This window comes from Polyodon spathula, chromosome 25 (genome assembly GCF_017654505.1).
Source record: "Polyodon spathula isolate WHYD16114869_AA chromosome 25, ASM1765450v1, whole genome shotgun sequence".
In the NCBI taxonomy this organism is placed as follows: Eukaryota; Metazoa; Chordata; class Actinopteri; order Acipenseriformes; family Polyodontidae; genus Polyodon; species Polyodon spathula.
Window position 1 is genome coordinate 11,698,034 of NC_054558.1, and position 26,936 is coordinate 11,724,969.

General features: G+C 42.2%; 1 protein-coding gene and 1 pseudogene across 1 annotated transcript in view; one reads left to right on the forward strand and one right to left on the reverse strand.

Annotated features, from left to right (window-relative positions):
* The window catches only part of LOC121299468 (sodium- and chloride-dependent GABA transporter 2-like), a 749,163-nt gene that overhangs the window by 286,205 nt on the left and 436,022 nt on the right, over positions 1–26,936 (forward strand). The gene's annotated exons all lie outside the window — the stretch shown is intronic.
* The window catches only part of LOC121300180, a 29,419-nt pseudogene continuing 11,544 nt past the window's right edge, over positions 9,062–26,936 (reverse strand).

The window sequence follows — 26,936 nt, forward strand, 5'->3', positions numbered from 1 at the left end:
AATGTACATTATAAATATCATATGGGAGATATTGAAATTGGAGAAGGAATCTATGAAAAAGACCTAGGAGTTTTTGTTGACTCAGAAATGTCTTCATCTAGACAATGTGGGGAAGCTATAAAAAAGGCTAACAAGATGCTCGGATACATTGTGAAAAGTGTTGAATTTAAATCAAGGGAAGTAATGTTAAAACTGTACAATGCACTAGTAAGACCTCATCTTGAATATTGTGTTCAGTTCTGGTCACCTCGCTATAAAAAAGATATTGCTGCTCTAGAAAGAGTGCAAAGAAGAGCGACCAGAATTATTCCGGGCTTAAAAGGCATGTCATATGCAGACAGGCTAAAAGAATTGAATCTGTTCAGTCTTGAACAAAGAAGACTACGTGGCGACCTAATTCAAGCATTCAAAATTCTAAAAGGTATTGACAGTGTCGACCCAAGGGACTTTTTCAGCCTGAAAAAAGAAACAAGGACCAGGGGTCACAAATGGAGTTTAGAAAAAGGGGCATTCAGAACAGAAAATAGGAGACACTTTTTTACACAGAGAATTGTGAGGGTCTGGAATCAACTCCCCAGTAATGTTGTTGAAGCTGACACCCTGGGATCCTTCAAGAAGCTGCTTGATGAGATTTTGGGATCAATAAGCTACTAACAACCAAACAAGCAAGATGGGCCGAATGGCCTCCTCTCGTTTGTAAACTTTCTTATGTTCTTATGTTCTTACCTCAAAGGTGCCCAAACGATCAAGCAGGGTCTGATTGAATCACTCACACAACCCATTGCCCTAGGGATGGTAAGTGGTGGTTCGGCTTTTGCTGCAGCCATAATATTTGCACAGCTCTTGCATTACAGTGGACTCAAAATTAGGGCCTTGATCTGAATGGAAGTGTTCCGGGCAGCCAAACGGCTGGATCACCGAATTCCAAAGAGCTTGTTTAGTGGTCTGTGCAGTCTGATCTCTAGTGGGGATTGCCCAGGCAGACATAGAAAACAAATCTGTGACTACCAATATATTTTGATATCGATCCATTAACTGACTTAAGGTCAGGAAGTCCATGGCCACTACCTCTAGGTGCACTGGTTACAATGGGATTAAGTGGAGCCTTACTCACTGGTTTGGCTTTCCTCATAATGCAGAGGTCACAGGCCATCAACCACTGTAACACTTCAATCTCCATCCGTGGCCAATAGAAGCTCCTGCACAAGATGGAAAGTGTCTTATCTGCACCTAGGTGTCCTGAGTGGGTGTGATACACCTCCCACAACCGACAGGGAGCCAGGGTTTGGTTGTACAACTCGCCTGTCTTGGGATCTTGTATACGTCACACCAGGACTCCATCATATAACTTCAACCGGGCCCAGGGCCGAAGCCACTTCACCATGTCTGCACTCTCTTGCTTTCTATCTTCTGCTGAGGGTAGCTCTCCTCCCTGTACATACCTCCAAACTCTGGACAAGATCCGGGGCCACATCTAGGGTCACAGTTACATCAGAGGGTTCTTGATCTAACTTATCTCGCTCACCTATGGGCAATCTCAACAGCACATCAGCATTAATATTTATACACCCTGGACAATACTTGATGGTATAATGTAACACCCGATGCTGTTCCACTGCCCCAAGTCTAGCCGTTTGTAGTTGCACAAGAGGTTTATTATCAGTGAATATAACAAACTCGGCCCCCCACAAATAATCCTTAAATCACTCAGTAACCCCCTACTTTAAAGCTAACAACTCCAACTTAAAGGAGCTGTAGTTAGCATCATTTTTCTCTGAGGGCTGTAAACTATGGCTAGCATATGCAATTAAGCACTCTTGGCCATCTTGCACTTGCGACAATACTGCACCCAATCCCCCAAAGCTAGCATCAGTATACAGACGGAATGGCTGGGAGAAATCAGCAAAAGCCAAGATGGGTGCTTGAAGCAACCTCTGTTTCAAGTGCTGGAAAGCCTCTTCACATTCACTTGTCCACTCAACAGGCAAGGGCTTCTGTCTCCCATGGCGTGCACTGCCATAGAAGCGCATGTATTGGCCATGCCACCTTTGCAAAATCAGTGATAAAACTGTGATAGTACCCAATAAAACCTAAAAATGACCGCACTTGTTTCACCGTCTTAGGGGCAGGACACTATCTTATGGCTTCCATCTTAGGTGGATCAGGGATAACCCCTTGTCCACTCACTACATGCCCCAAAAACTTTACCTCCTTTTGAAATAGCTTACACTTCTCCGGCTTCCACTTAAGACCATAACGCTGAAGCTTTTTAAACACCTCCTCCAGGTTTTTCAAGTGGGTCTCAAAATCTGTGGAAAACACAATAATATCATCAAGGTAGACTAGTAAAGATTCTGAAATTAGACCTCCCAGGCACCACTGCATCAAACGTTGAAAGGTTGCAGGGGCATTATATAGCCCAAACAGCATACATTCAAACTTGTAAAGCCCCATAGGTGTGCTAAACACGGTCTTTTCTTTATCTTGGGGATCCACCTCCACCTGCCAATACCTACTAGCCAAATCTAAAGTAGAGTACCACCGAGCGCAAGTGAGACTGGTTAAAGCTTCCTCTATCCTGGCAAGAGGGTAAGCATCCTTATGGGTGATGGCATTTAACTTGCGATATTTCACATAAAATCTCAAGGTTCCATGGGCTACTACTCTTTTTAATTACCCCAGTGTCAAGCATGTTCTGAAGCAAAGCCTGCATCTCCCGATAAAGAGTGGGTGGTACAGGGTGATAGTGCTCGCATATAGGAGGAGCTTCACCTGTAGGGATTTGGTGCTGCACAACCCCAGTCCTCCCATAATCATCTTCGTGGGCAGCAAACACATCTCTCCACTTTCTCAGAAGAGATTGAACCGGAGTCTGTTCCTGTACAGAGATCCTATCCCCTTGTAACAATACCCCAAGTGCCTCCACAGACCCCCTCCTTGGGCCCCTCCAGATCAGCATGACAATCCCTATCAAAGTATAATGCAGCATTACCTCTCCAGTCTTATTTCAGAAAATAAGATCAATGCTAGAGTCCTTTTCTCAACTATTGATAGATTAGTAAACCCATCTCCTTCAGCTGAATATTGCACTGTGGCCTCACCTATCAAGTGTGAAGAATTCCATAATTATTTTGATGGAAAAATACTTAGTATTAAGGATCAAATTCCACAACATGATTTTGAGCTCTGTGTGCCACCAAAAACAATCGAAACAGAATTACATTATTTTTCTCTGATTAACTTACAAGACTTAAATAAAATAGTTATGCACATTAAATCCTCTCCATGTCTTTTGGATCCTATATCAACCAGTCTCTTGAAGGAGGTATTTAGTAAGCTGTCCAATGATGTCCTTGATATAGTTAATAGCTCTTTGTCATCAGGAAGGTTTCCTTCTTTAAAAACCACCTTAGTGAAACCTTTGCTTATGAAATCGAATCTGGATTGTTCAGTTCTAAGTCATTTTAGACCTAATTCAAACCTTCCTTTTTTAGCAAAGGTACTTAAAAAAGTCATTTTTAAACAAATTAATTGTTTCCTTGGAAATAATAACATCTTCGAGAAATTTCAATCAGGATTTTCCTGTAACCATAGCACTGAGACTGCACTTGTCAAAGTGGTAAATGATCTACGTATAAGTATAGATTCTAAGTGTTTATCTGTACTGATCCTTTTAGATCTGAGTGCTGCTTTTGATACTCTGGATCATAAGATTTTAATTAAATCGTCTTAGAGAATGGGTTGGCCCAAACTGGTTCATATCCTATTTAATGAATAGACAGTATTTTGTTGCCTTAGGAGAATCTACATCTGGACGAGCTAATATCACAAGTGGTGTTCTGTAATGGAAATCATGAAGATCTGGATAAGTCCAGTGACTGCTGTGAATAGTGCAGCTGGCAACGAGGGAAAGACCTTGTGACAGCCTGGAGAGACAGCTGACAGGAGGAAAGAGACCCCATTGGGGCTGGCAAGGGTTAGCTACCCTTGTCGGCAGTATCCAGCTCTGTGTTTACAGGATGCTGGAGACACCTGCCCAAGGCTTCTAAGAAATTAAAGAGAAAAATACCCCTAGATTCTGCGAGAGCGGGGGCGGAAAATGACTCAATGTTGGACAACACGGTTAACGACTTAGGAATGGAAACGGATATGAGAATGGAGAGTACTTCACAAAAGACTAGTTCAAGATCTGCAGTTAGCAAAGACATGGAACTCCAGGTTTGTGTCTGCGGCTGGAGCAAGGTGACAATGGTCAGGGGTTTGAAGATTCATCAAGGGAGAATGAAATGCTTGAGGGAGAAGGGACAAGGGCCTCGCATTGATCAGTACTTCTTATGAAGTCAGTCAAGTCAGTCGAATGAAATCCAGCGACAGGAAGCAAACCACAGTTCACAGGATATCAGCACCCCTGTCATAGACGTGAGGAGGACTTGCATGGACACAGTTAGTGATGAACCTAATGATCCTTGTGAACCCATTCAGACAAACCAGCATAAGATAGAGGGGCTAGATAGTTTGTTTGAAATTTGAAAGTATGTATTTATTTTAATGCTTTATATACAATGCTTTATATAATGTACTATTAAATTAGTACATTAATTATATGAAAGCTCATTCTTTATTAATAGCAAACATCATACAAATGACATGTTGTAATATGCATTAGTATTACAGTACCAGAAAGTAAGAGGGTGCAGGGGGTCACTAAGAAGAATGTCTCTGAGTAGCTTCTACACAGAACACAGGCTGTACTGCCATCTTCACCAGCGAGACTCACTCGGCAGGCAGCAGGAGGTTTTTATATGAAGTAATATAGAGACTCTCACAGTGTGGGACTCAGAGCACAGAAGTACGTGGCAGAGTCAGACAGCACAGCCGCAGTGATATTCAGATGAGAGGTCTTCTCTGTTTTCTAAGGAGATGCAGAGTGACGTTGCTGTTTATTGAGTTCCGGTATTTTAATTCAGTAAACAAAAGAAAAAACAACTTGTGCCTAAGAAAATAGGGTACAGAGGGGATAAATCTCGTCTTGGACATTGTTTGAACACTTTGTGAACCCGGCTAAACTTTACCGGCTTGCACTGTTATGCTGTCTTCCAGAAAACAGCTCTGCTGTCATTGAATGAATAGAGGCGATGTGCTCAATCAAGGTACCTGATGCAATGCTTTCTCATTCAGCCAGTGCAATTCAATCTCTACGATATGGTTAAATAGAGGTCCTCTTAGTGCACACGCATTTGCCTTTTACTCTTGGTAGCGTAAGGGACCAGAGTTCGGGTAATCGAATACACAAAAAGGTTGCACCCTGTGTATTCAAATAGGAAACTATTCGAAATTCCCATCCCTGTAATAATAAACACTATTAAAACAATATTCATAATACAAAATAATAACAATCCTACTTAGAGCTGTTGTCGCTTGTGTAGCCTGTTCCCAAGTCAGCGCCAATCTTGCTGAATGATACCAGCGAGTCCTGGAAAGATTTGGTGAATGGCATTTTTGACCTGAACACATCAGATCCCAAATCAAAAACTTCCAGTTCGATTGCTTAGCTGGGTATCCATCAGGACATCTTACTGTGAGACTGGATATGATGTAAACGAAATGTTGAATTCACAACAAATAAAGCTGCTGTTTTATCTGCAATTTGTCTGGGAAACTGATGCCAAACAAGGCAAAACGTTACTTTTTTTCTGTCATAATGAAGCCTCCACTCTAAATGTTCGTCTTCATTTTTTTCATAATTACATTTTTTATGATTTATTGATTTCAGCGCTTTCCTTTTGGCTTATTGGTTGCTCAGTTGTAGAAAACCCGATTTGTAAAAGATTTGCCGCGGGAACGAGTAACAACACAGCACTTGAGTACGCAATGTCAGGTTCTGACTGTACAACAAATATGACGCGAGTAGGGAAAGTTAGGGTTAGTGCGTAGTTATGTTTTTAAAAAACGGTTTGTAAATTAATTTTCAGCTTTTTGACACACTGGTCCGTTTTCATGGATTCATGAAACGGAATCCATATGCACTCTCTGTATATATTATACTAGTTAAATGTAAGTGGCCCAGTCGGGCCTGTGGTGCTTCATAACTACTGGCTAAACTTTGCTTTCTACTGGCCCCGGGCCACTGGGAGGACCCTGGGTATTGTCTCAGCACCCCCATGGAACTGTGCTGACTCTTTACTGTAGGGAGTTTACTGTCCCCTTCAGAACAGTGTGACAGTGCTGGCAGACTGCGGGAGCGCCTGGAGCAGGGGAACTGTGTTAGCATTCTGATCCAGCTTCTTACCGCTTGTGTTTAATTCTTTAGGAGCTGACCGGTTTTATGACTGCATAGAAGACATGATTGGCTACCGGCCTTGGCCTCTGATTAAATACTGCTAGCTCATCTTCACTTCAGCCTGGGACTGAATATGAGGGGTGGTCTTTATCTCACCCTTCCCTTAGTTACTCGCTTCTACAATGGTTTGCACCTTGTAAGAAGAGTCATAAAGTTTTTGTAGGGTCAGCACTTGCCTAAGTGCAAGGCGAACTCTTTACATTACATTATAATGTTTGCACCAGCTTAATACTCAGATCCCACCCAATTCCATGCTCTTTTCTTCCTGTGAAAGCATTTCAATATAATTGTAATGGATTAGTGATGGCAAAGTGTAAATGTGATAGCGGGTGCAGAATTATGGGTGTTTTGCACCCGCCTATCACTTTGGGCATATCCTTACATTTAGCATCACATCTCCCAGCAGAGCAATCACATGACCTTAACACTGACCTATTGCCAGAGCGCTCGCTCTGCGTCCCAGCTCCACTTAAACAATCTGTCAACTGTGATTTCCGAATCTGTGTTTTGATTGACAGTCCGCCAGTACTACCTTGCTATGTTTTTGCTGTTGTTGTGCCAATGCCAGTGGAGTAGACGGCATCTATACATTTTTTTACGCAGAGTCTTTAAAGTAGGCTGAGAAAAAAAAGAAATGGACCTGGGATTGCCCCCCACCCAAAAAGCCGGGCCCAGTGCAGCTGCATCCCCGGCACCCCCCTGTTGCCAGTCCTGACTGGGGGGGGGGGGGGGGGGGGTTACACTGCAGCATAATTCTAATTTCTTATTTTTACTATGGATTGTCTGCAAAGACAACAGGGCTAACCAGTGACTGGATAATGTTTTGTTGGGTGGGTTTGTATTTTGCAGTTTCCTTGTAACTGAAGACGTTGCATTCTCAGAGATGAAGTTGTTGGTAGAAGTTTTAGGGGAAGCAGGACTGGAAATGTAGAATTTCTTGTGTAATAGTAAAACTAAAAAAATTGCAGTCATGAAACACGAGTGTCTGAGTCCGAGTCACACAAGGTTGAATCTGAGTCGAGTCCGACTCTTCTACGAGCTGTGACTCAAGTCCAAGTCCGAGTCACGAAAAATAATCATTATTATAATAATAATAATAATAATAATCTTTAAAAAGCGCCTTTCTTAGTGGACCACCATCACAACGCACTTTACAAGATACAGGACTGGAGTGTGTGAACTGTGCATCAGTTGCAGAGTCACTTACAACAAAGTCTCACCTGAAAGATGGAGCACAAGTAGGTTAAGTGACTTGCTCAGGGTCACACAATGAGTCAGTGGCTGAGCTGGGATTTAAACCAGGGAACTCCTGATTACAAGCTCGTTTCTTTAACCACTGGGCCACAGAGCCAACTTGAGTCTGAGTACGGGACTCAAGTCCTACAAGTCTGTCTACTGTTATAATGTGTTCCTTTTGAAACATTTGCAATATATAACACACAAATAAACACATCTAACATGAAAAGAAAAGCAATTTATCAGTTCTTACTGATTAATTGTGTTTGATTGGATAGTAAGCAAATGCACGGTGGTGTAAGGTTCTTATTAATAATAAGCCTTCAGCCAGTTTCAATCAAAAGAGTTTTATTCAGCAAATCAAAGGTAATGTAACAGTGATCACAGGTCTCAGGTGATGGTATTCTGAGCTGCCTCTGGTACAGAGATGGCATATTTTAGCTCTCATGGCATCAGAGATGTTCATTTTCTGAGCCATTACTTCGTACTGCAGGGCTATACAGCTAGCTTACGAAATTTCCTTGACCAAATTTGGTCTTATTTCCCTAGTGTGATACATGTTGTGAGACAAAGCACATTAACAGTTAACATCTACATTTCTTCTTCACTTTGCCAAGGTCAGCAGAAGCCCATATAACAAGAAGTTACACTTAATAACAACTTGATAAGATGTGTGTTTTGATAAATTCTCACAGGCAGCAAAGTGCTATACCCACGTATCACAAGGCTGATGCTTGCAAACTGCTGATGTAAACCAGCTATGTACATCTTGATTTTAAGAGTTCATTTACCCTTTGTTAATTCAGAATTTACATTAAACACAGGAAAGTCACACAATGTTTACTTTCTCACAAAGCAAATATTTTAAAGGTGCACATAAGCAAAGGTTGCATAATGGAAAGTAACAAACGGCTGATGCTTGTGCCATTTAACTGGAGCAGAACAATATGTCCACTGCTCCGCACAGGGGGCATGTTTATCAGAAAAGGCCTACGCATTCCACTGGTATAATCTATTATTAGATGTTCCGTGGCACACACCTAAAGTTATAGCGTGTCACTTTTAGCAAAAGTAAGTGGTTTTAGAACCAGTTTTAATTGGTTTGATTATGCTTTGCAGATTGGCTCAAAACAGCTTTTTAAGCAGAGACAACATATGTGAAAACAAAGGTTTTATCATCCGTCCAAGGTTACAGCTGAGTTAGGAAAAGCCAGCTACTCCCTGGCAAGGGTGTGTTTCGGACCATGTGCCAATCTAAAGAGCTACAAGGTCAGGGCAATAGACAGGGTTAGGGTTAGGGTTACAGGATATCCTTCAGCTCACAGATCTTGAATCTTTGATATCGATTGAATAACTTGAGGTGTAGCCGACCTGTCAGATTCCATTGCCAGCTCAAGCAGTGTGCGTTCTCTGTATAATGTAATGATACAGTAGTATTATTATTATTATTTTGAGCATAGTTGAGTTACTTAACTGTTTGTTGTTTTATATATTAAACACCATTATGTTAACAGTGATGCTAGCTGTATCTTCGCCGGGCTCAGAGCAGAACGTCGTTCTGACCACCCCTCCCCCTTCACAGTCCTGCAGGACCCCTATCTCTGTGCTGAAGTCCTTCAGTCCATTCTTCCCATGCTGTTCGCTGCAGGCAATGAGAAGCTCAGAGTTGCAAAGACAGCTGCATGATTTCTGTTTGCTGCCTAGGGGCAGGTCGCTGGCAGGGAAGCACAGCAGACGAAGACTCTGTGGGGAGGGAACAAACAGGTGCAAGTGAGTTGTTTGAAAGGTCATTAAATTAGTGAAATGGGTTTCAGCCAGTGTGTAATTAAAGTGGCTTAACTTGTAGATAATTTCCCTTAGGTATTGTGGCAGGCTGGTGAGTGGATAGAGGCCCAGAGACAGTCTGAAGTTCAAAAAAATAACTTTTATTATAAATAACACAAAATAAAAGTGCACAAGGGCAAAATAAAGGGATTTAAACACAAAAAAAAACAGTACAAAAAACAAACTTACAAAAATAAAGGTTTCCAGGCTGGGCAATGCCTTCACTGGATGTAGAATTCACAACACACAAATGACAAAAACCACAAACACCAACCTGCTTCCTCAGCTCCCTCCTTTTATGTCAGGTGGCTGGGCGCTGATTGATCATTAATTAACCTAATCAACTAATCAACCCCAGCCACCTGAACATAATAAACCCAGGCAGGTAGGGGAAATTAATCCCATCCCTGCCAATTTAAAAAGGGCAGAGCTTTGCTCTGCCACACACCTCCCCCCATGTACAACGTACACCGGCCGCAATCGGCCAATGCCCCCCTTCCCCCCACCCTCCTCCCGCTAAGAGTCCAATTATGTCCCTTGGGTGGGCTGTTATGGTGGGTGGTGGTGGGCGGGGTTGATGTCGGAGCCCCCAAGCCTTCTTTAGTTGAGGGGGCCCAGGATCTCCAAGGTAGTACGGCGACGGCGGCCCGGCTCCCTCTAGTGGCAGAGGCGGCGACGGCGGCCCGGCTCCCTCTAGTGGCAGAGGCGGCGACGGCGGCCCGGCTCCCTCTAGTGGCAGAGGCGGCGACGGCGGCGGACCCTCGGCAACCCTAGAAAACAAAAAGGAGACACCAGCAAGTCCCAAGCGATGCGGAGCATCAGGCAACCCCAGGCGATGCGGAGCAGCAGGCAACCCCAGGCGATGCGAAGCAGCAGGCAACCCCAGGCGATCCAAATGTGTCATCCCTGAGCGGAGTGGGCGTGGCATCCCTGGGCAGTGCAAGGCAGGCATCCTTGGGCCATAGCTCCTCCCCTCTGGGCTCTGAGAGCGGCGGCTCCTCCCTCTCAGGCTCTGAGAGCGGCGGCTCCTCCCTCTCTAGGCTCTGAGAGCGGCGGCTCCTCCCTCTCTCAGGCTCTGAGAGCGGCGGCGGCTCCTCCCTCTCAGGCTCTGGGGACTACAGCAGCTCCTCCTCCCTCTCTGGCTCTGGGGACGACGGCTCTCCTCCCTCTCTGGCTCTGGGGACGACGGCAGATCCTCCTCCCTCTCTGGCTCTGGGAGTGACGGCAGCTCCTCACCCCTCTCTGGCTCTGGGAGCGACGGCAGCTCCTCACCCCTCTCTGGCTCTGGGGCGACGGCGACGGCAGCTCCTCCTCCCTCTCTGGCTCTGGGAGCGGCGGCTCCTCCTCCCTCGCTGGCTCTGGGAGCGGCGGCTCCTCCCTCTCTGGCTCTCGGGAACCCCTCTCTGGCTCTCGGGAAGGCGGCTCACCCCTCTTTATTGGAGTGACCGGGGCATCTCCCATGTCTACCACCAGGTAATTAACCACCATGAGGGCAACCTCTGGGAAGGATGCCGGGTGGTGTTGTTCCTCCCACTGTTCCCACCTCTCCCCATCTCGACGCCACAGCGTGTTGATAACTATGGGAAGATCGTGGACGAGGTCTGCCTCAGGGTGCATCAACCAGTCCCAGATCTCCTGGGATGGTGGTGAAGGTGGTGGTGCTGGAGGTAGTGGGGTGGCCCCTGATGCCTGGGGTGAACACGGCACCTCTTCTTGGGCCTGGTTGTAGGGGCATCCTGCCCAGTTGTGGCCGTCCTCCTCACACCGGCCACACCAGTTTGCCGGTGGCACGTCTGGGCAGGACCGCCAACGATGGTCCTCCTTCCCGCACCAGGAACACCAGGGGAAGAGGCTGGCCGGGTCCTTCAGCGGTGGCTGCAGCAGCTTACATTTCTTCAGCTGCTGCTCCTTTTCCTGCCTTTGCCGCTGTCTGCTCTTCTTTCCCATTTTTTTGACACCAAATTTGGCAGTCTGGCCAGTGGATAGAGGCCCAGAGACAGTCTAAAAATAACTATTTTATTATAAATAACACAAAATAAAAGTGCACAAGGGCAAAATAAAGGGATTTAAACACAAAAAAAAGTACAAAAAACAAACTTACAAAAGTAAAGGTTTCCAGGCTGGGCAATGCCTTCACTGGATGTAGAATTCACAAATCACACAAATGACAAAAACCACAAACACCAACCTGCTTCCTCAGCTCCCTCCTTTTATGTCAGGTGGCTGGGCGCTGATTGATCGTTAATTAACCTAATCAACTAATCAACCCCAGCCACCTGAACATAATAAACCCAGGCAGGTAGGGGAAATTAGCCCCATCCCTGCCAATTTATAAAGGGCAGAGCTTTGCTCTGCCACAGGTAAATAAAGACTTTCAAGCTCTACTACAGCTTTGAATAAAAAAAAAGTTTGAAAAACTGTGCATACATTATTTGTAATTCAACAAAATGTGAAAACTTTGCAGGGGGTGAATACTTCTGCAAACCACTGTGTGTATGTGTGTATGTGTGTATGTGTGTATGTGTGTATGTGTATGTGTATGTGTATGTGTATGTGTGTGTGTATGTGTGTGTGTGTGTGTGTGTGTGTGTGTGTGTGTATATATACACACACATTTCATTACAGTTAATTTAATTGCTCTTACTCCAAATCTTGTCTTCCTACTACTTTTGGATTTTTTGCAGGCAATTGGTCGCTCAGTTTCATAGCTATGGCTGTACGTCTGTAAGTGAGTGTAAGCAAGATCGCTACTGATACTGATGTGACAAGGCTCCACCTGTCCATATCCATCCAATATAAGGATAGCTGGAACCTTGCTCGACCAATCACATTGCCTGTTTCATGTTCCATTACTTGCCTTGGTTAATAACAATAGAGAGCATGACTAGTAGCCATCAAAATGGTCTGATCATGAATTATTGAATTTATGATTTATCGTATGGGGAACTAACATGGGAGCACTGTATATGGTAAACCTTTCTAAACATTCTAAGAACAACAAGTAGACAAAGGTTTCTGCTGGTGTACCGACCGATGAAGGCACAGACATGTGAGATTTCTCAGTGTGATTTTACCTCGTGTATGGTCCCCTTGGTCCAGGTGAGTTTGAAGAAGATCCACAGAGGAAACAAGACCATGGAGGAGAGAGCGAGGAACCAGCCAAGGATGTATCCCCAGGCCGGGTACTCCTATGTCCTGTTGTACTTGAGTGGGGTGTATTTGACCAGGGAGAAGATGAAGGTCCCCTAGTGGAGAGAGACATCATTACACAATATATCATAGTTGTGTTTATATGATAAGAAATAACAGAATGGGAAGTGTATACAGTGGGACACTTACAGTGCAGATGGCTGGAGTGAAGAACAGCCAGCAGTATTTAATCAGAGGCCAAGGCCGGTAGCCAATCATTTCTTCTATGCAGTCATAAAACCGGTCAGCTCCTAAAGAATTAAACACAAGCGGTAAGAAGCTTATATGAGAGGATATTATAAGAGTTATAGAGATAGTTATACAAGGAGATATTAAAAGAGATTTAGAAACTAACATCTCTTTTACAATGAATATTACATTCCTGTATTTGTTTATTTTATTATTATTATTATTTTGAAAATTCTTCCTCTGGATAGCCCAGGATTTCAAGCTGGTCAGGAGTTGCAGGCTGCCTTTCATCACCCCCCACATTCCATGTGTCTGTTGTTATTTTACATGTATTTATGTTTTTATTTATTTTGTTTGATAATCCACTGATGGTAAAAATAGAATGTTTTTAAAAGATGGACATACAAAACAAAGTATTCTAATTTAGCAAGTGTTTAAATATGTAGGAACAAGGCAATATATTTCTGTTTTATATATATATATATATATTATATATATATATATATATATATATATATATATATATATATATATATATATATAAACACACAAACACACTGCACAATGGAGAGGAACAGGAGGCAGATCCTGCTGCAGGGGATCAAACAGCTGGAAAGATACAGGCCCCCCTGCAGAACAAGAGAGAGCGATGGGAAGGTTAGGCAAGGTGAGCTGGAACACGCCGGTCTGTGTAGGGTCACATCGACTGCAGCACAGCTTGTCTGGAAGCATTAAGCTGAGCTTCTGAATAGCCTCAGATCTCTAGCATCAGAAACACATGGTGATGGGATAGTGTTTGTTTAGCAAGCACAATGAACCATAGAAATCACTGAGTCGCTCCCTCACAGCATTAACCAGTGAGTCACCAAGTTTCCAACACGTTTCATTTGACGGCATCGTCCCATGTGACAGAAATAAATGACTTGTTAATAAGAACTGATTGTGATTGGCGCTTCTGTGGTTCAGCAGGAACAGGGTTGCCAACCTTGCAATTTAGTTTTTGCTTACAATAAAATACATTATAAAATGAGCCATTTCCATGTACTTACATTTCTTTAAAACATTTTTTTTCTAAAATGCATTTCAAATATAAAAATGGCATTTTAATTATCAAAAACTACTTCTAATTCTGCAGTACTGTCTGGCAAAGCCAGCATATTCATGGGAAACGTGGCAAGTGTAGGAAAATGTGGCTCCCGGCTATATGTAGACAATAGAGCAATTTTGTACCAGTATTCATGTCACCGGATCCCATCTAAGATCCATCAAGTCAGTCACTTGGTACTGCATAAATTCCGTAAGTACAGATGGTTGGTCACCGTCAGCTGTATGCACCAACTTAGAGAAGAGTTAGACGCACACCAACAATGTTCCTTTAATAGCGTTCACCTCTGTGACCATGAGGAGCCCGACAAAGAAGCAGATAACGCAGATGAACAGCAGGAGGAGTTCCCGACGAGAGCCATGGCGGAAGAACGCAGGCCGCATGTCCGAGATAGCCGTAGTGATGCTCTCAAGATCCTCTCAAGATCCACAAACTGTATTGAAGGGGGGGGGGGGGGGGGGGGACTGCGTTATCGGCCCTTACCTCTCACACACTTCACAGCACATACAGGTGCAACAGAGTGGTAAGGACAAAGAGAGATGGCAGCAGGCTGTTCCAAAGTATTAATACGAGGTTGATAGCTAATCTGTGTGGCTGTGAAGTGACAAGAGCAGCCTGGACAATGTGGAGGCTACGGAAGAAAGCCACGTTTATCTGTGTTTAAAAAAAAAAAAAAAAATGGTGCTAATGAAAATCCAATAGAGTTTCTCAAATGAGGGTAGCCCTTCTAAAAGCTTACCACAGTAAAAGCACAGCAAAGTGTAATAATGCATTTAAAAATGTATGATAAAGCATGGTAAATGCATTGTATAACCATGGGGAAGAGAGTGACTCAATTTACCTGCTGTAATGATGGGCAGGCTGACATGATGTTAACCTAGTCCAGAATCTATGAACTCAACTGGCTGTCCAGCACCAGCAGGATGACCATGAGGAAGAAGCAGCAGGCCCAGAGCTGGGGGAGAGGCATCATGGCCATAGCACATGGGTATGCGATGAACGCCAGTCCAGAACCTACGCAAATTCATCATATTGAGACAAGCTGTGGAATAAGGCAAGGGCCGACCAGGCTCATACATGGAACTCCCTAGTCAATCCCCAGTACTACGTCTTCATGCACAAGAAAAGTACATCCTTTGTAATTAATGGTTTTGGATCCGGATTTTGACAGATGTTTTACAAGCCAAATTCAATCATGTTCAAAGGACTCCTAGTGTGCATTTGAATCCTATTAAATTCCAGCTTGGTTTATATATGCAATATATATTGCTGATATACAAAATTGAGTCCTTTAATTGAGAGAATCTGATTACATTGTGCATGTAAAATGGCATAACAGTGGAGTTGGAGTCGGAAGGATACAATATCAAATCCGAGATCACCGGAGCAAGGGTGCATTAGTGGAACCGTTACGTGTGGAGGGATTGATAACACAGCCCTGGCCTGACGGGCAGCATGAGAAAAATATTGTAAAGTTCTCTTGTTGAGTGATGGGTGTGGGGTTATGTAATAAGGAGGATGGAATTAATGTAATCTGAATTTACTACCTTTATTACTCATGTTGTGTCTTAGAGTATACAGCTTTTTAATGCCACAGGTTCCGAGGAAGTCAAGAATTGAGAAACGTGGACGAAAACTATGTATGAAAAAAGATCAAGCTTCTCAGCAATCATCATCCTCCCTACCAGACTCAGCGACCTGCGAGATGGACACTCCCTGCTCATACGCCATGAAGCCCAGCACTGAGAAGATGGCGAACCCGGCCACAAAGCTTGTTCCGCTGTTCAGCAGGCATAGGTACATGGAGTCCCTGAAATCATAAGGACAGTATCATTAGAAACATATTCTCCTCCTTAGGAATCACAAGGACAGTATCATTAGAAACATATTCTCCTCATTAGGTCAACGGTCCTCAGTGTCTTGGCCATGGACACATCTGTTGAAAGAATGACTTCTCGTCTCATCATAAATACAAAACATTTTTTTCTAAAATGCATTTCAAATATAAAAATGGCATTTTAATTATCAAATGGCATAAAAGTAGAGATTAAGAGAACAGGGTAGTCGACTAGCTGCTTCAGTTGCTGTACAGCTGTGTCAGTATTGCAGATTTGCGTCAGCTGGCACCACGGGCACAGCGTTCTGTTTTCTGGGGCACGTCTATGGGCACAGCAAATTTAAATCAGCACAGCACATTTTTGCTTGTACCCATGGAAAATATGTCTGGCCTTGTCCTCTAGATGCTAGACTGCACTGTCTCATACAGAATGTACTCAGCTGCACCAGCAGGTCTCCAGGGTGTTTGAATGAAGCTGTGGGAGATGTGTGATCTGCAATGCCAGGATTCTAATCTGGATTGGAAGGATGGATGTTCAGAAGGGGGCAAAAATCCAGGCAAGGTGCCAATGGGCAATCAGTTCATCCTTGCTATTGTCAGGTAGATAGTCAATCTGGGAAATATCCCATCTCCATGCCAAGACAGCACGCCTCTAGTTTGCCCATAACAGGGCAGCGCCACTTACTTGTAGCAGTCGTTGTTATACTTGTTGTAGCTGCCAAGTGCTGTCAGGCATCCCAGGCAGATCGCATAAGAGAAGAAAATCTGTGTGCCTGCATCCATCCACACCTAATAAGACAGAAATATAGACAAATCTATCAAATGCCCCAAACCCATTTTATTCTGACCCTGATGAAATCGATTTAACCTTCTGCCACGTTCTAGATTAATTATCTGTGCTTCAGGTAGTACGGTTCCAGGTGAAACATTAAACTCCTTGTATTGCACATCTGACTTTTTAAAGTCATGCAAATACATTCAGGAAAACTAAACGCTCTATTTAAGAATAAGGAACTGTTTTGCCAATGAGGGGTTCTTAATAATAATAATAATAATAATAATAATAATAATAATAATAATAATAATAATAATATCACACTTTTTAAAGCCTAAAAGGAACGAAACCCTTCTGGTGTAACAGGACGACGACCCCACACACCGCTAGCAAACATCTTAACCGCTCATCTGCAGGTGTGGTTACAGAGTTTTTAACCCATCTCACTTTGAGGGGTCACAATCTGTAGTGATAAGTGCATCACACAACACCCCTGCGCTGCTTCTTTGGTTCAGTAGCATTTTGAAAGCTGTCTTGAGGTACCTGTGGATCAGTGAGCGGTGCTGGGTCTGGGTAGAGGTAGAAGATGATCTCATCCACCATGCCATATAGTATGCGTTAAGAGTTCTAGCACCCCACCCCCATTCCTTCGCTGGCCTCCCAGTCAGAGTACCTGTATTCCAGGTGTTTCTGCAGCTGGCCCAGGGCAGCTCCCAGATGAAGGAGTGGAAAAAGTAGAAGAGAGCCCAGGCCAGGATAACGATGTAATAGATGCTTGAGTAGACAACGATCAACTGACTGGCATAACCCATACCTGGAGAGAGGGGAGGAGGAGGGGGAAGCACATACAAAGTTAAACATCTACCAGTTCTGGTACTGCGAGGCTTTTCATGTATTTGTTTTATTTAACAATTAACTAATGCAAAGTATTCACGCAGTTCACTGCAGACATGTGGCTCAAAGAGCAGAAGATTAAGACTTGAACAAGCCCTCTCTTATACAACTTTGCACTGTAATTTTCTGTGCTTCTCCCTGTGGTTATATACTGCTTTATAGTACCTCTGTAAATGCTTTATTATACACTAAGTGTACAAAACATTAGGAACACCTTCCTAATATTGAGTTGCACCCCCGTTTGACCTCAGAACAGCCTCAATTCGTCAAGAGGCTTGGACTCTACAAAGTGTCGAAAGTGTTCCACAGGGATGCTGGCCCATGTTGACTCCAATGCTTCCCACAGTCGTGTCAATTTGGCTGGTAGTGGATCTTTACTCCGAATAGCTTGTTCCATCTCATCCCATAGATGCTCAATTGGATTGAGATCTGGTGATTGGGCAGGCCACTGCAGTAAGCTGAATTCACTGTCATGTCCGTGGAACCATTCCTGGACAATCCTAGCCTTGTGGCATGGGGCATTATCCTGCTGAAAAAAGCCATTAGCAGATGGATACACCGCTGCCATGAAGGGATGCACCTGATTGGCAATGGTGCTCAGATATCCTGTGGCATTCAAATGTTGCTCCACTTTTATTAAGGGGCCCAATGTGTGAGATGAAAACACACCCCACACTATCACTACCAGCCTGCAATGTTGACACGCGGCATGATGGATGCATGTACTCATGTGGTTTTCTCCATACCCTAGTCCTCCCATCAGCGTGAAACTTTCTTTTATGGGTCATTCGGCACCAACGTTCTACTGGACTGTCAGTTGACTAACTGTAGCCCGTCTGTTGCTCTGCACAATTCGTGTCAGCCTCCTTAGGCCTCTTACATCAACGAGTCATTTTCGACCACTGGCCTGCCGTTGGCTGGATGTCCTTTGGGTGTTGGACCATCCTTGATACACATGGGAAACTGTTGAGAGTGAAAAACCCAGCAGCTTGCAGTTCTTGACACACTCAAACCGGCGTACCTGGCACCTACTACCATATCCCGTTCAAAGGCACTTAAATCTTTTGTCTTGCCCATTTACCCTCTGAATGGCACACATACACAATCCATGTCTCAAGAGTGTCAAGGCTTAAAAATCCTTCTTTAACCTGTCTCCCCTTCATCTACACTGATTGAAATCGATTTAACAGGTTACATTAATAAGGGATCAAAGCTTTCACCTGGATTCACCTTATCAGTCTATTTCATGGAAAGAGAAGGTGTTCATAATGTTTTGTACACTCAATGTATGTTTCTATGCTTTTACTGTGGTAAGCTTTCAGAATGGCTTTTTCAGAATTTGAGAAACTCAGACGGATTTTCATTAGCAGCATTTGTGAATTGTTAAACCGTTTTTTAGACACAGATCAACATGGTTTTCTTGCGTAGCCTCAACATTGTCCAGGCTGTCCTTGTTGCTTCACAGCCACACAGATTAATCAACCTTGTATTGATACTTTGGAACAGCCTGCTGCCAACTCCCTCCCTCCCCCCCCTCTAGCATTGCACCCAGGTTTATTGAAAGTGTTTTTAAAAGCCTTGGTTATCACCCCTATAAACGAATGCCTTTCTCTGTGTGATGGTGTCACAAAGACGGCCAGAGTGGGGAAGTCCGACCAGAAACAGGAAAATAAACAAACATAGAGGTGGAGTTTGATGGAGCTGATCGAATTGTTTCTCTCAGCATTTAATAAATAAACAGAACAGAAAATAAAAAGGTTGTAACATACAAAAATACAGAACACAGCACATTCGCCAAAATAAATAAACAAACAAAACTGACTATACAGACAAAAGATGGTGAGCAGATATGTTTCCTATTACTTATCACAATTATTACTTTTACCTCCGTCTCCAATCCCGTTCTCCACTCACCCAACACACCAACCCTGAGTGGGTGAAAACATGCAGCTTTTGTGCAGCTGTACCAAGACTCAACTGCTAATCAATCATTCAGTTGGAGTCTCGGTACAACTGCACGTGAATTAATAAAGTGCAATTCCTCGTGCTCACATATTACTTTTTACTTGCACGTGAAGTGCTGTGCAATCCTTGTGCCTAAATATAAATATACATTTTTAAACACATGTGAAACACAGACCCGTTTATATCCCATGTACCAATGACTATACATCAACATTTAACACACCACACGCAACATATACACACAGGGGCGGGCACTTCATCACAGATGGTAAAATGTGTCCTTTCGGATTTTGTTTGGAGCCTAATAATAATGTAAGATTAAAGAGTTAATTAAAATTATAACTGAGTGCTTGTTACCAATACATTAATGGTTAATGCAGATTAAACTAATATAATAATAACAACGACCTCACCTTCAAAAAGAGGGCAGATTTTCCTCCAGGCTGTGATGCCTCCCTGGCTGGTGTACTGTCCCAGAGCCATCTCCAGGAGGAACAGAGGTATCCCGCAGAACACCAGGAACAGCAGGTAGGGGATGAAGAACACGCCTGTTTGAAGAAGCATTGAGAGGTAAAGAACACGCCTGTTTGAAGAAGCATTGAGAGATAGGTTAAATGCCCCATGCCATGCATTGACAGTTTATCTCACTGTGGTATCAGACCAAATACTAAAGCAAGATGCAATGCCAAACAAATTAGCAGCTTTTATATTGTTCAATTAAATGAGGTTTAAAGCTCTCTAACCACAAATGCAGATGAGCCCTGCTCTTCTAAAGAGTGAATGAGATGCTCGCTTGCAGTATGCAGCGTCGCCGGTTCATGCCTACCCACTGCCCTGTGACACAAACAAGAGACTGCTGACTTTTACCTCCTCCATTTTTGTAGCACAGATAGGGGAGTATAAATAAAGGAGAGTGTAGAGAGAGATGGGGGGGGGGGAGTCAGTCCTATGCTCGATTGCTTACATTTTGATGTGGATGGTCATTGCTAGTGAAGCTGCAATGCTGCATAACTCTAAGTCTTGTAATTTACACCATCATGTCAAGCTGGGCCCCTCAGACTGCCAAAGGGCACATGGCTGTAACCTGAGCCCCACGAGACCCCTCACAAAACAACAGAGAGGGGTGAGGAATCAACGGAAGACCAGCAGTGCTACGAAACACACATCGCTCTCTCAATGTGTTGGGTATGGTCAAAGGAAAACAATATGGATTGAATTTGTTTGGTGGTATAGTCTCCAGAATTTGTACCAATGCAACATGTAATAACTGATGCATGTTGTAATATTTACATACTACCTTGTAGTTTTCCATATATGTAACAAAAATATGACAAATTGAAAACTGTGACATTTGGAAATCTAAGATGAAATACTGCACTACCATTATGGCTTCTGGTAGACTTTTGTGAAATCATTTTGTAGTTTCTTTGATTATATGATGTTAAATAAAATATCTAAATTATGTTCATATAGTTGATTTTTTTTGCTATGTCTCAATCCTACAATTGTATGTGATATATTATATATTACCCCAAGTGTGCGGTTTACAAAAAACATGATGACATCTGGAACAGTACTGAGATTCTCTTGTGACAGCAAACTCATTACATTAAACTTCTTTCAGGTGAAATCTTATGGAACTAATTAATGACTCACATTTACAACACAAGAAGCGATGCTGCAAAACAAGGCTCTTAAGTGTTCAATATAAACCAAAAGGCCATGGATAAAAAGTACAGCTCATTCTGTAGGTTCTGTAAATATCCCAACATGTGCAGTAATACAATATGAAACACATTTGTGCAATTACAATGAAACACTGAAAAACACAGAACTTATTTAAAGATTAAAATGATACTAAGCCCCTAGTCATTTGTTCCCCCTTCTCTCTTTCTCAGCCTCCTGCTAGTGAAACAACAATAGTTTCTAATACACATTTTCAAACATATTTCACCTAGAGAGTTAAAGGCTCCAATGTGTGTTTAAATCAACAACATCAAAATCCACTTTTAACTGTAAAGGGTTGTATACCTGTCCAGAAGGGCTGCAATACAAAACAAACACACAGAATTGTAAACTGTCCTTACCCTTAAAGCTAGCTGTTGGTGTTCTTCAATATAATTGTCTCTGGAGTGATTGTTTAAACAGTGAGGATCGGGCTCCGCTGGTTTGGGTGTAGTGCTAGAAAGCTCCCAGCCTCCTTTAGTAGGTTACATAACTTGTGTAGTAACAGCTACTGCAAGTGTTAGAGTTGGGTCTCCCTGGTTATTTACTTGATGAAGCTGCTAACTGATGTGGAAATCACAATACTTAGTTTAATGCATTCACAAAATTTAAGTAGTGGTCTAACTTTATTTTTTTTTTCTCTCTCATGAATTTAAGTCAGTTTGTTTCAGAAAGGTGATATGAACAAGGTTTTTTGTTCTGAGAAATGTACATAGAGGCTAATGGGCTGCAGAGCCTCCTCCATTAATCTAGAAGAAAGAGCATGCTTGTTTTTAACAATACACAACTCTGTCTGCCTAGAGATTGAAGTGGAATGTTCTTACTTCTTTTCTACAACGCAAAACAAAAAGATCAGTTACTGTTTCAGAGCTAAAACTCAATACTACTTGGGAAAATACTGATATTGTTCTTTTCTTTTTATATCACAGTTTTAAAAATGTACTATCTTTCTTGAGCAGTGTAATCGAATGAATGAAGGTCACAGAATTAAACAACTCTGTAAGGTAGGTGAAAAGATGATCCAGTATCAAGCTGTTGAATGTGATCTGTTGAGAAGAATGTAAGAATGTAAGAGCATTAGAAAATGTACAAACAAGAGGAGGCCATTCGGCCAATCTGAGCTTGTCCAGTTCTTTCTTAGCTGACTGATCTCATAACTTTGTCAAGCTGAGTTTTAAAGGATCCAAGTGATTCTGCCTCAACAGCATGAGAAGGTAACCCATTCCATACCCTCACCACTCTGTGTGAAGAAGCATCTCCTGAACCTCAATGTGCCTTTGGTGCTGTGTTGACCAGAACTGCAGCTTGCAGATGCATCTACCATCCAGAGTGGTGGCAGCATGTTCATGCTGCAGTGTGTTTAATTCTTGCCTGTTCCTAAAGGTTGTGAGGTGGGTAAGGATATTAGCTTTTTTTTTTTTTTTTTTTTTTTTTTTTTGGGGGGGGGAGACACAGATGACACTGTTCTTGACTGTTGTGAAGCATCTTTTAAACAACAACCTACAAGCATTTCACAAACATCAAGATTAAAAAAAAAAGTTTTTAAAAACATGTTACTCCTGTGTTCGAGCTTTGTGAAACTGCTGCGCTGGTTTGCAGTGCGTTCCCACGAACATGGAAACGCAGAGATACTGCACTCAGCCTAGCATGCACTCAGTCTGTCGTAAGAAATACTACCCCTGCACAGGATAGGGGGTCAGTAGGTGCACAGGTGGTGTGATTTCACTTTGTTTTTTGTGATTTTTAGAAAGGTTTAACCTTTCTTTTTTTGGGATGAATTTGGTGTGACAGATTTGCTGTGATTTTTTTTCCTTTCATCATTACTTTTATAATTATTTGCTGTGTGATTGCTGTGTTGTGTAATTTTGTGTGCTGTGCTATTTAGTTGTATTTTTAATAATTACCTTGGCCGTTGTCTCCGTTCATCCTGGTTGGGGTCAAAGGTGGTTCACTGCAATTCAAAACGAACCTGCACAGGAAAGAAAAGCAAAGGGTCAGACATTGGGGCTATATTGTGATACACTTACCTGAGCTACCTGTGACATTATTCGCATGGTAGCCCCAAATCTTTTTTGTTTATTAGATTTTTCAGGTCTTCAAAGGGGCTGTTCTTGCCTGTTTGTTGTTGTTCACTATCTGTTCTAGTGGACATGATACTGAGAGATGACAATCAAAAAAAGATAGAGGGTCTCTCTCTCAGCATGAGGGCTTTTCTTATCTCCTCCTGAGTTATAAAAAGGTAATTCTCTATTAGTTAAAGTAAGGAACAACATCCAGGACCCTATTGACAGTGGTGACCAGGCAGCAAAAAGAAGGGAGGTCATGATTGTTGGGGACTCCATATTGAGAAACACAGAAAGTTCAATTCGCAGTTTGGACCCCCTTACTACAACAGTGTGCTGCCTTCCGGGAGCCTTGGTCAAGCACATCACTGAGAACGTGGACAGGCTCCTAGAACGAACAGGAGACGACCCGGTAGTAGTCGTCCACATCGGTACAAACAACATTGGAAGAGACAGACCAAAATCCCTGCAAAACAAATTCAGAGAGCTAGGAAGGAAATTAAAAGAGAAAACCAAAACTGTGGTATTTTCTGGTATACTACCTGCACCTTGCAAAGGACCATATGGACAGCTGGAAATAATTAATCAAAACGCATAGCTGAAGACGTGGTGCACACGAGAAGGCTTCACCTATCTTGATCATTGGACCACATTCTACAAAGAGGACTATCTGTATAGACGGGACGGACTGCACTTAAATAACAAGGGAACCAGTCTACTTGGAGAAAAGATCCTCGAGCAGGTTCAGAAGCATTTAAACTAGTAAGGAAGGGGGGAGAAATCAACAAAAAAACAGAAGGGACACCGCATCAAAACAAGAACAACAACTCAGGTAAGACAACCATTAAATGTATTTATCTAAATGATAGAAGTATCAGAAACAAAATTCTAGAACTTGATGCTACTGCACTAACAAGTAACTATCATGTGATAGGTGTTACAGAAACTTGGTTGTCTGAGAGTGATGGGGACGAATATAATATTTGTGGGTATACACTGTATAGGAAAGACAGGCAGGACAGAAGAGGAGGAGGGGTAGCGCTATACATAAGAAACAGCCTTGAAGCCCAGGTGTTAAACCTGGACAAAGAAAATAAAGCCGAATCAATATGGGTCAGAATAACGGACAAAAATTCAAAGGGCATAATAATAGGAGCATGCTATAGACCGCCAGATTCAGACGGTGAGCAAAATAATCTGTTATACAATGACATTAGAAATGCGTGTAGCAAAGGAGAAACCATACTAATGGGGGATTTCAACTTCCCCCATATAAAATGGGAAAACCCGATGGGTAGCACGAAGGATGAAATTGAAATGGTGAAAATGACAAATGACTGCTTCCTAACACAATTTGTCAAGGCACCGACTAGAGGGGAGGCATGCCTTGATTTAGTCTTTTCAAATAACGAAGACAGAATAACTAAAACAGAGGTCAGAGAACCACTGGCAAACTCTGACCACAACATGGTCTCATTTGAAGTGTTTCTTAAAACCCCAAAAGTAATGACTAAAGCTAAGGTTTACAATTTTAGAAAAGCAAACTATGAAGATATGAAACAGAGACTAACAGAAGTAGATTGGAGTAAAATAGAGAAAACACCCAGAGAAGAAGGATGGTTATTCTTCAAAAATGTAGTACTAGATGCACAAAACAATTACATCCCTAAAGTAGACAAATCTAAATGTAAAACTAAATTGCCAAAATGGTTTAATAGATCAATAAAAAAAAAAAAAAATTCAGCAAAAAAAGGCACTTTACAGAGCATTTAAAAAGGACCAAAAAGAAAGTATGCAGAAAGAGTACACAGAACTGCAAACGCAAGTCAAAAAGGAAGTTAGAAAGACCAAGAAATAAATAGAAATGAACATTGCTAAGTGAGCTAAAACCAATTCCAAAATGTTTTTCCAATATTACAACAGCAAGAGAACATTCAAAGAGGAGATTACATGTTTAAGAGATACAAATGGCAAAATCGTAGAGGAAGAAAAAAAATAGCAAATATATTAAATGATTACTTTTCACAAGTTTTTACAAAGGAAGATACTGACAACATGCCCCACATGTCATCCAGTTCCTATCCAGTTTTAAATAACTTTAGCATAACTGAGGCAGAGGTGTTAAAGGGACAAGGAGCTCTTAAAATAAACAAATCCCCTGGGCCGGATGAGATCCTCCCAGTAGTACACAAAGAAATGAAAGAAGTAATTTACAAACCGCTAACCAAGATCATGCAACAGTCTCTTGACACAGGGGTGGTACTGACAGACTGGAAAATTGCAAACGTAATACCGATCCACAAAAAGGGAAACAAAACTGAACCAGGTAACTACAGACCAGTAAGCCTGACTTCTATTATATGCAAACTTATGGAAACTATAATAAGATCCAAAATGGAAAATTACCTATGTGGTAACAGGGTCCTGGGAGACAGTCAACATGGTTTTAGGAAAGGGAGATCGTGCCTAACTAACTTGCTTGATTTTTTTGAGGATGCAACATCCATAATGGATAATTGCAAAGCATATGACATGGTTTATTTAGATTTCCAGAAAGCTTTTGACAAAGTCCCGCACAGAAGATTAATTCTCAAACTGAACACAGTTGGGATTCAAGGAAACACATGTACATGGATTAGGGAGTGGTTAACATGTAGAAAACAGAAAGTACTGATTAGAGGAAAAACCTCAGAATGGAGTGTGGTAACCAGTGGTGTACCACAGGGATCAGTATTAGGTCCTCTGCTATTTCTAATCTACATTAATGGTTTAGATTCTGGTATAGTAAGCAAACTTGTTAAATTTGCAGACGACACAAAAGTAGGAGGAGTGGCAAACACTGTTGTAGCAGCAAAGGTCATTCAAAATGATCTAGACAAGATTCAGAACTGGGCAGACACATGGCAAATGACATTTAATAGAGAAAAGTGTAAGGTACTGCACATAGGAAATAAAAATGTACATTTTAAATATCATATGGGAGATACTGAAATTGGAGAAGGAATCTATGAAAAATACCTAGGAGTTTTTGTTGACTCAGAAATGTCTTCATCTAGACAATGTGGGGAAGCTATAAAAAAGGCTAACAAGATGCTCGGATACATTGTGAAAAGTGTCGAATTTAAATCAAGGAAAGTAATGCTAAAACTGTACAATGCACTAGTAAGACCTCACCTTGAATATTGTGTGCAGTTCTGGTCACCTCGCTATAAAAAAGATATTGCTGCTCTAGAAAGAGTGCAAAGAAGAGCGACCAGAATAATTCCGGGCTTAAAAGGCATGTCATATGCAGACAGGCTAAAAGAATTGAATCTATTCAGTTTTGAACAAAGAAGACTACGTGGCGACCTAATTCAATCATTCGAAATTCTAAAAGGTATTGACAGTGTCGACCCAAGGGACTTTTTCAGCCTGAAAAAAGAAAAAAGGACCAGGGGTCACAAATGGAGATTAGACAAAGGGGCATTCAGAACAGAAAATAGGAGGCACTTTTTTACATAGAGAATTGTAAGGGTCTGGAATCAACTCCCCAGTAATGTTATTGAAGCTGACACCTTGGGATCCTTCAAGAAGCTGCTTGATTAGATTCTGGGATCAATAAGCTACTACAACCAAACGAGCAAGATGGGCCGAATGACCTCCTCTCGTTTGTAAACTTTTTTTATGTTCTTATGTTCTTATGTTCAGAGATACATACTTTCATTTATTTTGTATAAGGTTCATTGACCTCCAAAACACTCCTATAAAGAAAAAGCACTTTAAGTACCTTTTTTTACCCTGTGTCCTTGCATGAC